This window comes from Epinephelus lanceolatus, chromosome 16, assembly GCF_041903045.1.
Source record: "Epinephelus lanceolatus isolate andai-2023 chromosome 16, ASM4190304v1, whole genome shotgun sequence".
In the NCBI taxonomy this organism is placed as follows: Eukaryota; Metazoa; Chordata; class Actinopteri; order Perciformes; family Serranidae; genus Epinephelus; species Epinephelus lanceolatus.
The window spans coordinates 8,658,723-8,669,840 of NC_135749.1; the positions used below are offsets into that span (position 1 = coordinate 8,658,723).

Here is an 11,118-nt window from a genome sequence, read left to right on the forward strand (position 1 = left end):
TTTCAGCAAAGCATTAGTGTGTGCTTTTTCCCTTGAAAGACCCTTTCTTCTCCACCACAGGTTTATCTCTGCTTTAGAAGCAGAATAAATGCTATTCTGTAAATAAAATGGTGGCTGAAGTGAAATTAGGCAGATTTACCCTCTGCATCTGCATCTTTAAAAATAGCCCATCATTTTTATTCAGCCACTGCTAAATGTTAATGTATTGTATAGCTTGAGGTTCAAAATGAATTCACACTGTGCGGTTTGGGAAAGAGTAGACATTATTGTGAGACCTTATCTTTTTGTTTCCATCCCTTCACCGCCCTACATTCCAAACAAAAAGAGATATTCCTATTGAGGAAACGTGTTTGGTAGCATGATGTTCACACTGTGACAAGGCCATCCAGACGAGCCCCAGCTGCACCGAGGCAAACCTACCCTGTGAAAGAGCTCAACACTGGCAGCTCTGTCACCTCCAGAAAGGCTGACAAGTGGAGTAAGGTGGATTTACTGAGCCAATATTAGTCCTCATGTCATAGTCAAATAATATGACAACAAACTAAAATATGTTGAAAGCAAAAACCACTTTTATTTTCAGAAGATTTAGGCCTCAATAAACAGTAATCTATCATAACAGCAAGGTGTGTATGATGTTATTTATAAAAAAAAAAAAATCCCTTAAAATAACGATTGCAGGTGTTAATATACATGCGTGTTGATGTGTTCACAAGGACATACATAGACAGACATGCAGTCAGCCCAAAATTCAACAGTTAAGAGTGATTCTCAGGATTCTCAGAATATGTTTTATATATTAAAGGGATAACCAGCTTTGTTTCACAACAAACGAACTGTGGTGAAGTCCCCTCCTTCTTTCCAGAGGATTATTTGGCAGCTTGAGTTCGCAAATGCACCATCCGAATGATTTTTGCTGGCTCTAAATGTACTTCCTCATTTTTAAACGCCTGCCACCACGGACACAAAGTTTATAAGTATAACTGTAATTAACTGTAATACAAGATAATTTGTTACCAGCCCTCCACCATATTGTTTTTTGGACTAGCTGGTCAAAACCAACTCACATTACCACCCACCAGCAGGAGCATTTAATGCTCCGGTGTGGTAAAGTGCCTTCTGGTAGTTATGGGTTTTCTACCTGTTGAGCAAAGCGAATGCCAGTGTCCTTTTCCTCTAGTTATGTAGCACCCATTTCAAAAGTATTTGCATCTTCTTCTGCATAGACAGCCCAGTTTTATGAAAAGACATCTTCCCAGCAGTGAAATACTTCTTACAGAACAAGTTCAAATTCAGTTTTCAGTACCTAACCCTACCTCTGATATGATGGGTATTTCTCTCTAGTCCCAGCTCTTAACCATGTTTATTTTTGTTCTTATATCAAATGTAAGAACAGACAGTCAAATCCAATGTGGGATGATTTTACCACCCACGGTGGGAAGTAGAGTTGCCAGGTGTTGCCAAATACCAAATAATTCAACATTCCAGTATAATCATATTTTTTGGGGGGGGGAATTATTGTACACTAATGCAAATTTTGACCACCCAGAACTGAGTTTGTAATGTATGTGAATTTCTACCACAGCACTGTCAACTGTTCTTCAATTATTTCAAGCAAAAATGAAAACAACTGTCAGGTTTCCAGCTTCTCATTTATGAGGATTTGCTGGGCAAATCCTAAACTGGTCAGGCAGTCTTAACCTGACAGAATCTGTCACTGGAAACTATTTGGAAAGGGGCAGGCACTTAAAAAGTACTTGGCAGGTGACTGGATGACCCAGCTCTCTATTGCTGTCGTCATCACTGAAGAGCGTCAACACCTTTTCCAATAAAGAATACTTCACTTATCTTTCAGTTAGAGCCGGATTAATATGGGCCTATCAAAGGTATATTTGTATTGGCATATATAGTTGTCTGCAATATGTGCAAAGCAAAGATAAGCCAGGTCTCTAGCAAATTCAGCCATTTGTTCATTTGCTCTCTAAAAAAGTTAGTATGAACATAGCCTTCTAAGAACTTTTGCATGGTCATATTGGTGAACAATCCACAAGGAAAAGATCTATTGTAACTCCAGCTCAAAAATTTAATATATATTACTGCCATATCAACTATTGGTGAATTTTTCCCCTCTAAATTTGGTCTAGTGTCTATGCTAAAGAGCAATCATTGTTGTTTTGAACGAACAGTCACTTTTCTGTGTCATCACACACACCTTAACCGTGCTGTAGCTGCCAGTTGCTCCTCACAGGATGTTAATAAGTGGTCAGACACAAAGACATTACTCGAAGCCTGTCAAGACGGATTTTCATGTGATCTCGATATCCTGTGATTCTCGAGTAATATCGCGAGAATCCAGCTGCCATGCAAGGTGAGCTACCTTTTGGTTTTGGGCTATTGGTTGGACAAAACAGCATTTGAAGATGTCACTGTTGGCTTCAGGAAATATTTATGGCAATTTTTCTTTTCTGGTATTCAAATGATTGATTAATTGCGACAATACAAGACAATTAATCAATAATTAAAAACCACCAGTTGCAGCCCCAGACCGAACCAAACAAAACTGCCCCAGTGAGTAAGCAGCTTAATTTTGGGCCACAAAACGCCTTCAGCATTGTTAGCTTCTATTAGTCCTGTTAGTGTTGTTAGCGGTGTCAACACAGCTAGTGGTGCTAACAGAGTTAACCACACTAAAGAGGTTTTGCAGCTCAAAAAGAAGCCACTTATTCACCAAGGCTATATGGGAGGAGTCTGGTGGGTGGGCACAGCGTTATTAGCGGAAATGACAGAATGAGCAGCACCACTAGCTTGCTCCCATCAGACCATTTCCCCACCTCTAAATGGATAGTGCTTTAAAATGTGGCACTACAGCTAGTTGAGTCAGTGTAGCACTGGACTAAAAGGAAAGGCCTTTTGTATTTCACGATTTTTTGTTTTTTGTTTTTCTTAAAAATCAACCGATTAGCTACTGGCTAATGGTGTCGGGCTACTGAACGCAAACATTAGCCAAAACTGACATCCCCACTATAGGAATATGACAGCAACGACCACTGTGTACAGGGCTGTAGTTGTCGCTGGAACATTTCCATGCTTTCATCAGCGGTATGCAGTCTCCACCCTCGCAGACTTCATGTGATGACAGTGAACTCGTCACAGTGCATCCAACTGAAGTCCATGGGGGCTAAGTATGCCATCTCTCCACAAGTCTGAAGGGTGGACAATTGAACTCAATCTCTACGTGTCCACCACTTTTTTCTGACTTTTCCGCCTGTCTTAGTCACCTGACTCTCACGTCCAGCCTTTCCCGCCATTCCCATTATCTGACCTTTCCCACCCACCTGCTCACCTGTTCCTACTTTCCCTCATCAGTTCTGTAGAACATAAACAACCCCTGTTTTCCCCAGTCAGTGTCCAGATTGTCTGGGTTGTGTGTAAGATGGTTGGCAGCACATTTAGTTTTGGGTGTGTTTGAAAGAAAAAGTCAAATCAAATTGTCCGTCAGCAGCCTTAATCCAGACATGTCAGTATGGGAGCTAGCCGTCATGTACCATTTTCAAATTTGGAGCCCTTCTCACAAGGACTCTCTGTTGCCTGGTGCAGGATGGACACCCTGGGCTCTCTTCCATTCCCCTCTTAGCTTCCCCTTTTCCAGATGAGCGGCTGACCGCCTGCCTTTATCCCACCGGCTGGTATTCCCTCAATGCTCCACATGTCTGCAAGCTTTCAGCCTGCTGAAAAAAGTCAGTTGGCGGAGGGGGGGGAAACCCATGGCATAAAAGAGCGGAGAGTGATGTCAGAGCTGCCTGGACTCATTTCAGCCGGACCCCTGGCAGGAGCATGAACGCCGTGCTGTGGTGTGTGGACATTCTCCAGAGCTGCTCTTAAAAACTGTATCCCTGTGCAGCGTTTTTTTTTTCCTCCCCCCATTCAGGTCCTTATATGTTTTCAAATTTTCCAGGGTTTTCTCAAAATGCAGCAGCAATAGCTGTCCACCTATGCTGGAAAGTGAGACCTGAATGGGGAAACTGTGTTTTAAAAATATGAAGTAACCCCCTCCGCCCCCTTTTCCCGGTCAAATTAAAACACCAACCACTCACCCTGCCCCTCTACCTCTCACCGCTCTGCCAGCTGTGCAGCCCGAGATCGCTGCCAAAAGAAACACAAGCTTACGTCAACTTCCAAATAAGGAGCTGCTACTTCACTTTGACCTGAAAGAGAGACACTTGGGGGGGGTGTATGAAAGAGGTGGAGATAGACAAGGAGAAAGTGTCCCCTCCTCCTCATTCATACGCATAATATACTCAGCTACCTGTTTGTCAGCCCAGTGCACGTAGAGCGGAGACTCGATTACCCCTCTCTCCTCACCGTCACTCTCATTCATCCTTTCTGTCTCTCTCTCTCTCCTTCCCTTCACCTCCCTCTGGCTCTCTCCGCTCTCCTCGTTTCCAGTCATTCACAATCGGAGGACAACACCACCTGCTACCAGGTAAAAAAGCCATTCATATGCTTTCTGTCATCTGCAGTGATTTTGACGCGTGTGTGGTGGTGTGACTGACATGACGTGAGGGCTGGGGGATTTTCTCCATTCAGGTCTTTGTTATTGCAAAAGGCTGTTCTATCAATGAGCCGGTGAGAGGTGTGGAAAAGCAAGAATCATTTGTGGAATCAGAGCAAACGGAGACATTTGAGATGAGATGAATATTTTTGCCGTTTTAAACATATGCAGACAGTGCAGCTTCTGCAGTGAGGGTGTTTGCGTGTGTGTGTGTGTGTGTGTGTGTGTGTGTGTGTGTCTGTGTGTGAATGAAGGAGAGGGAGAGTGCATATAGTGAGTGGTCCGTGGGCTGTGCATGTATTAAAGCTCACAGCTCAGACTGGGAGTGAATGAGCTCCCTGTGTTGTGCATCCAACCTCCTATGCTTGGCATGTCCCCCTGTGGACTGGGGAGCACTCTCGAGGTGCACGTACACACACGCACACAGAGGAACGGCTGTGTGTGCACTGGATCCCTGAGGGCTCTCCTCCGTCCCCGGAGAGCGCCGCTATCAGGCTGCTGATGAAGCTGCGCCTTCTGACTCGACGGCATTGCTAAAGCTCAGCTGACATTGTGTTGGAAACAACAACAGATGAGGGCATGTGTTGCTTGAGTCTGCAAGATGAAGTTCATGTTGGCTTCTGTTTGCGTTGCGTTTCATCATAATATTGTCAATGAAATTCCTAATTTTTGCCTCAACATGCGGATGCTTTGAGGGTGATTTTTTTTTTTTTTTTTTTTTATTGGAAACTAATTTTAGAAACCACTTATTAAAGGTCCAGTTTGTAGGATTTTAGACCATCTTTTGGCAGAAATTGTATATAATATTCATAACTATGTTTTCCTTAGTGTGTAATCATGAAAATAAGAATTGTTGGGTTTTCATTACCTTAGTATGAGCTGTTTATATATACATACGGAGTGGCTCCTCTTCCACAAAGTACACCATGCTGTTTTAGAGTAGCCCACATGGTGAAACCAAACACTGGCTTTAGATAGTCCTGTTAGCATTTTTACGTTTGCACATCGCCAACACTTTGCACACAGAAGTTTCAGTTCTACAATCTCACCTCTAATTCCTATGAAATCATACACACCAGACCTTTGAGTGACCTATAATTAAGCCAGTATCCATATCCAGTATTTGCCACTGTCGCAAAAACAATCAGATCGCTTTTTATTTTCCTTAGAGCCTAGCAATCTTCCACAGTTACTTAAGTTGTTTCACCATCTGCCATTTTCGTGACTCGAGAAAGTAACTGCAAAGAACTTACTTTCATACTGTGTGGTAAATGAGAGTAGCCACTGATAGCCAGTGCGGAAAACAAAAGTGCTGTCCTCGTCCTGTTTTAGTTTCACAGTGGTTTCTTTGTGTCAGGGCTGCACTGGTTATCAAAATCGCAATACCAAAATATGTCACAACATATCATTATGTTAATTTTCTGGCCGACAAATCATGCGTAAGGGATCAAGCTTGTTTGGTACAGACCTCAGCAAAAATCACATCGTCATCACTTTTACATTTTTTTTTTTCAGTGACCATTACATTCCGGTATAATTCCCACTAAAATCGCGATACATATCAATATCACATATCAATTTTTTGCATATTGTGCAGCCCTACTTTGTGCCACAAATCAAGTCTTCATTTCCCACGAGATCATACGTGGTGGCAGACTGAATTGCATATTAAAAGAAAGGCTAATAGGAAACCAGTCTTAACAAAGATGGTGTCATTATTCTGTAGCTATTGCATTATGCAATCAACATGTACTTCATAATAATAAGTTAAAGCACAAAACTAGTCTATTTCCACTTTAAGATGTTGCCTTTTTAGGTAAAGCTTAACAATAGAAAGGTTTAAAATTGTATTTGGTTCAGTTGTTTGAAATAATGTAGCTTATTTTTTCATGGATACTGGTCCAATGGTCTTTGTCATCCCCCGTGTGTGCATTTCCCTTTCTGGTTCCTCCTGACAGAATGGAGGAGTAGCAGTGTAGTACGAATTTAAGACTCCCAAAGTATTGATTTTTTTTCCTCCAAAAAGACCGTAGCTTCGAGGAGGGAGGCACCTTCGCCTGCCTCGCTCTCTCCCTCTCTCTGTAGTCAGTGAGGATGCTGGAAGATAAATTTAGCCCTCCAGCTCTCCTTCCATCTGCTACCACATGGTTTAGGGCCGTTACCATAGGAACCACCGCTGGGTGCCCATTAGTGTGAGAGGAGGAAATTGACAAGATTTTTAAAAAGCCATTTATACAATATTTTCTTTCTGTGTGGTGTGTGAATGGATGCAGCATTTCACAAATTTATATGAGTTGGTTTTTTTTGTTTTGTTTTGTTTTTTTAACTCAGCTTGAGGTGTTGTGTTTCAGTACCTGCAGATTTTTAGCTCACTCTGCAGATTGTAACTGTAACTGCATCCCAACACTGTAAATACATCAGAAAATTACTTCTAAATTGTGTAGGTTATACAGATTTTTGGGATATGCATTAATTTATATTGCACAAATCACTTATATCACTGCCTAATGCCTTATGGAGAACCAATCAACTTTCCCCTCACTGTACGCTCTATAGGCTGTGATGGGCTGTTGTTCATGGCAGACATTTGCAGGAAAAGCCCAGGCATGATTAGTAGCAATAATGATGGCTGCATTACATTGAGGGGTGCCAGTTTCATGAACCTGGTATTGTTCACACTGACTCACTGGTGTGACTTACTGGAACACATAAACAACACAAAGCCATTAATTGTATATGTTGTGTCAGAATGTCTGCTGAGAAAAGACCTATTGTTTTTTTGGAAAGGATGTTGTGCTCCACCCACTTGGCTTTGCACTCTTAGATAGATATCGTCTTTTTATTTCATGCATTCTTCATTCTTGCCCAAACCTGGTGCATACATTATCCACAATGCAGCTTGACTGCTGACAGTGTGGGCAAAGATTTGTGTGTGTTATGCTAGTTGCAGCTAATGTAATGTAGCTCTGGGCTGCTAGTCTCAAGTACAAATGAGCGGACTATGGAGGTTTGGTAAGCTCACTTCTTTCTAACACCACACCCCAATTTTTGAATTTTCGATCTTTTAATCCTCAGACCCAACTGACGCTTACTCGAGTGACTCATTTTACAGCTTGAGAGGCAAGTTATCACGTTTTGTGCAACTCCTTCGAGAGCCACAAAAGAATTGACACGACTTTTTTTTTTTCATGTGCAGCTTAGGGATGTTAATTTTGCTTTCGATAGCTGGACACCTATTAAAAGGTAACTCGCTGGTTAATTTTAAAGAAAAACGAAATACAAAATAATGTAAAATACAACAGGCCTTTCCTTTAAGTCCAGCACCCCATTAACCCAGTGAGCACTAGTGCTGCATTTTGAAGTGCCTTACTGGTTAGCTACATTAGCCTTGGCCGTTCTACACTTCACATCACCTGGGTTGGGTAGGAGCTACCTAGCGATACCACTCATTCAGTGATTACCATTATTAACAGTGTGTCCCGGTGGCAGGATGCCGTTGTTGCGGAAATGTGTTGGCCACCCTTTGGTTTTTCCCCCATGTAATACTGTTGAGTAAGCAATGTCATTTTGAGCCACTTAAACGCCTTTAGCATTGTTAACTATGTTAGCACCACTAGCCACACTGACACTGCCAACTGTAATAACACAGCTAACAGTAGCTATGTTTCCATCCAAAAGTGATTTGAATCATTGGGAAATGCGCATTAAAAGAAATATGAATCCTGTGTGTTTCCATTAAATGTATGGACTTTGGTGAAAACTACGAACTCACGCGAGTTTTCCGCAGAACCGGAAACAAAACAAGTCTCGCATTCTTCTTCCTCTACATTTTCTGGCGGTTGGCAACCAGCTTGTAAATGCATTACCGCCTTCCCGACCCGGAGTGTGGATATCACCATGGAGAGAGGTGCGCTACGTCAGACTTAATTCGAACATAACTGTTTCCATCCCCCATTTTGCAAATCAACATTTTTTCGAATCAACCAAAACCCGGCTAAAGTGAGCGTATTTTAGTTTGTGCGAATCAGGGGATTTTAATTCGAATTTTGGGAGTTTCCATCATAATTTTCCAATGCGATACTTCTAGATGCGCATCTAAACAGGCTGATGGAAACATGGCTAGTGATAACATAGTAAACAATGCTAAAGGGGGTTTGCGGCTCAAAATTGAGCCACCTTCTTACTGGGCTGGCCTGGGGGAGATTGGGGGGGGCATGATGCTTACATAGCCACACTGTTGGATCCAGACGACATTAGCAGCGCCGAATGAGCAATGTCGCTAGCTTGCTCCCCCAAGACCAGGTTGATGTGCTGTGCACTGAACTGAACAATAGCAAAATTAACCTTTAGACAAATATGTGTAACCACTCAAAAATACTGGTGGTTAAAAGACATCCCTAGTGCAGCTCGAATTTCTATTTTAAGGGGTGTGAAGTTCAGGGTAAATGAGTTGTCTGGACACAGTTCTCAACATGGAGGTGGCTGAGCTGGTGGCTAGCAGCTAATGGTGCTAACTCCATAAACAATGCTAAGTAACTAACAGCACCGAGAGGGGTAACGCTGTTAATCAGGAGCAAACTGCAGAGAGTACTACTCTTCTGCGACAATGATGTCCCAATATCAACGGTAACCGCCATATGAACGCAGTATAAAGAGGTGGCAATTACCCAGCCAGAGGGATCCACATGTGCGCTAAGATTAACAACTGGCCCGGCTTACCACAACAAACCACAGAGAAGATAGGATTACAACACACACAGGGATAGCATGACTTCATTTTCTGCTTAGGATGCCATTACTTCACTAAATCTCTCCAGAGCAAATAGTGGTTTGCTGCTATATTAATGCGCTACATGTGGCATACGGAAGCTTTAAGGAGAGATATATTGGTTTTTGATAGACTGTTGTGATAGAAGGATGTTGGTTTTCAGTTCTTAGTAAATATATAGCATTTTGCCCTAACAAACATCTGTCTGACTTCGGCTCTGAAAACATTACATCCAGATGTGTGTTTTCTAGCAGAGCCTTGCAACAGTTCACCTAGAGAGAATCACTGAGGCTGACAGCCAAAGAGAGGGGGAAAACAGAATCCGTGTGGAGAGAAGGGTTGAAGAGAAAAACTTGCCCGCCAGGTTCATTAACACCCTGAAAGGTGCAAATGAACAGTCTTAAATTGACTGAAGAACAAGTACGACACCTGCAAGTGTAAATGAGCAGATGCATTGCGTGATTTAAAAAATGTCAGTCGGTTTAAGGTGCTAGTTCTGTACTGCAAGTGCTCCATCTGAAATTTATTTCACTCCAGTCATTGTCACCCTCATGCAGAGTGTGCGGGGGCTCTGAACGTCTCACAGTCTGAACTCTGAGGCGTTATTTTCAGTGAGACGACTGAGTCTCTGACTCTCCTCCAAAAGCTCTTAGTCCAGTTACACTACCTGTCTGACCTACATTTAGCGCTTCCTAGTCTAAATTCAAGACATTTAGGCGTCTGAATGGTCCTCAGCAAAGTACAGAGATAATATACCTTTATAATAAACCTGTTTTTTGATGTGCAGAAAAGTAATGTTGGTTTTATAGTCATCCAAGACTGGCATGTATACTCTTCCCACAAGTTAAACCAAAGATGGTTATCAACCTGTTATCAGTAATTTGGACGGAATCCAGCAGCTTTGCCGTCTTCCACCAGAACGTGGGTGTAGAAACCAGCTGGTCAGTGCGTGGGATGCCTTGTTTACTGTTTCAGTATGCTGGCACAAAAAAACATTGGGAGTTCTCTTCAGTGCCTCCACTGAGTCACCTTGTGTATGTACTCACAGCTAACAGCCATCATTCCTTCATTTGGCTTGGCTTTTTTTTTTTTTAAGTATTTAAAATCACAGCTAAAACGACCTATGCGATGCGCTGTAAAGTAATGAAGCAACCATCCACTTAATAATTTAATGTGGCAGCACTGTGCTGCAGCACTGTCTGATGATCATCATTTTGAAGGAAGTGTGGTCTGATATGTGAGGACACAACATGTCAAACATGCGGCATTAATTAGAGCATTCTGTGACACATTGCCAGGTTCACATGCCACAGTCTTTCACTTAATTCCAGTGTAATTAATTATGGAAAGAAAATTTAATGCAAAGCAATTTCATTAAGACCAAAAAAGAAAAAGGTGCTTTTATGACAACAAATTTTAATGTGAGTAACTCCCCCCTACCTTGTTTCTCCTTCTGAAAATGACAAACTCTTCATGGGGCATGTTTTTTTTTTTCTTGCTTTGACTCATTTTACTAGAGTGGGTGGGATATCTGAAGCAGCCCAACAGAAAAATATTGTGGTCCACAGCTCTGAAATAACAATGCACGGTTGATTAAAAATCATTGAACACCTCGACAGTTTCAGATTATGCTGTCATTGAAATGTTCCTGTCACAGTCATTGGACATAGTGCCGCTCTCTGGGAATGTTAGCAGAATCATCATTTCTGTGTGCTGCATGCTGATATATTTTTATACAAAAATATTACATAAACCATTCTAATTCAACAGCATTCAGCAGCCGCGGGAAAGTGAAAGCTGA

General features: G+C 42.1%; 1 protein-coding gene across 2 annotated transcripts in view; it reads left to right on the plus strand.

Moving 5' to 3' along the window:
• Positions 1 to 11,118, plus strand: part of hivep3a (HIVEP zinc finger 3a) — a 49,719-nt gene that overhangs the window by 19,288 nt on the left and 19,313 nt on the right. The window contains exon 1 of one of the 2 annotated variants that reach the window (XM_078175699.1): positions 4,317 to 4,480. The exons of the other annotated variant lie outside the window; for it this stretch is intronic. The gene's annotated coding sequence lies outside the window, so the exon portion shown is untranslated. Of the gene's footprint in view, positions 1 to 4,316; positions 4,481 to 11,118 lie in introns of those variants that run through there. 2 annotated transcript variants of the gene reach the window in all.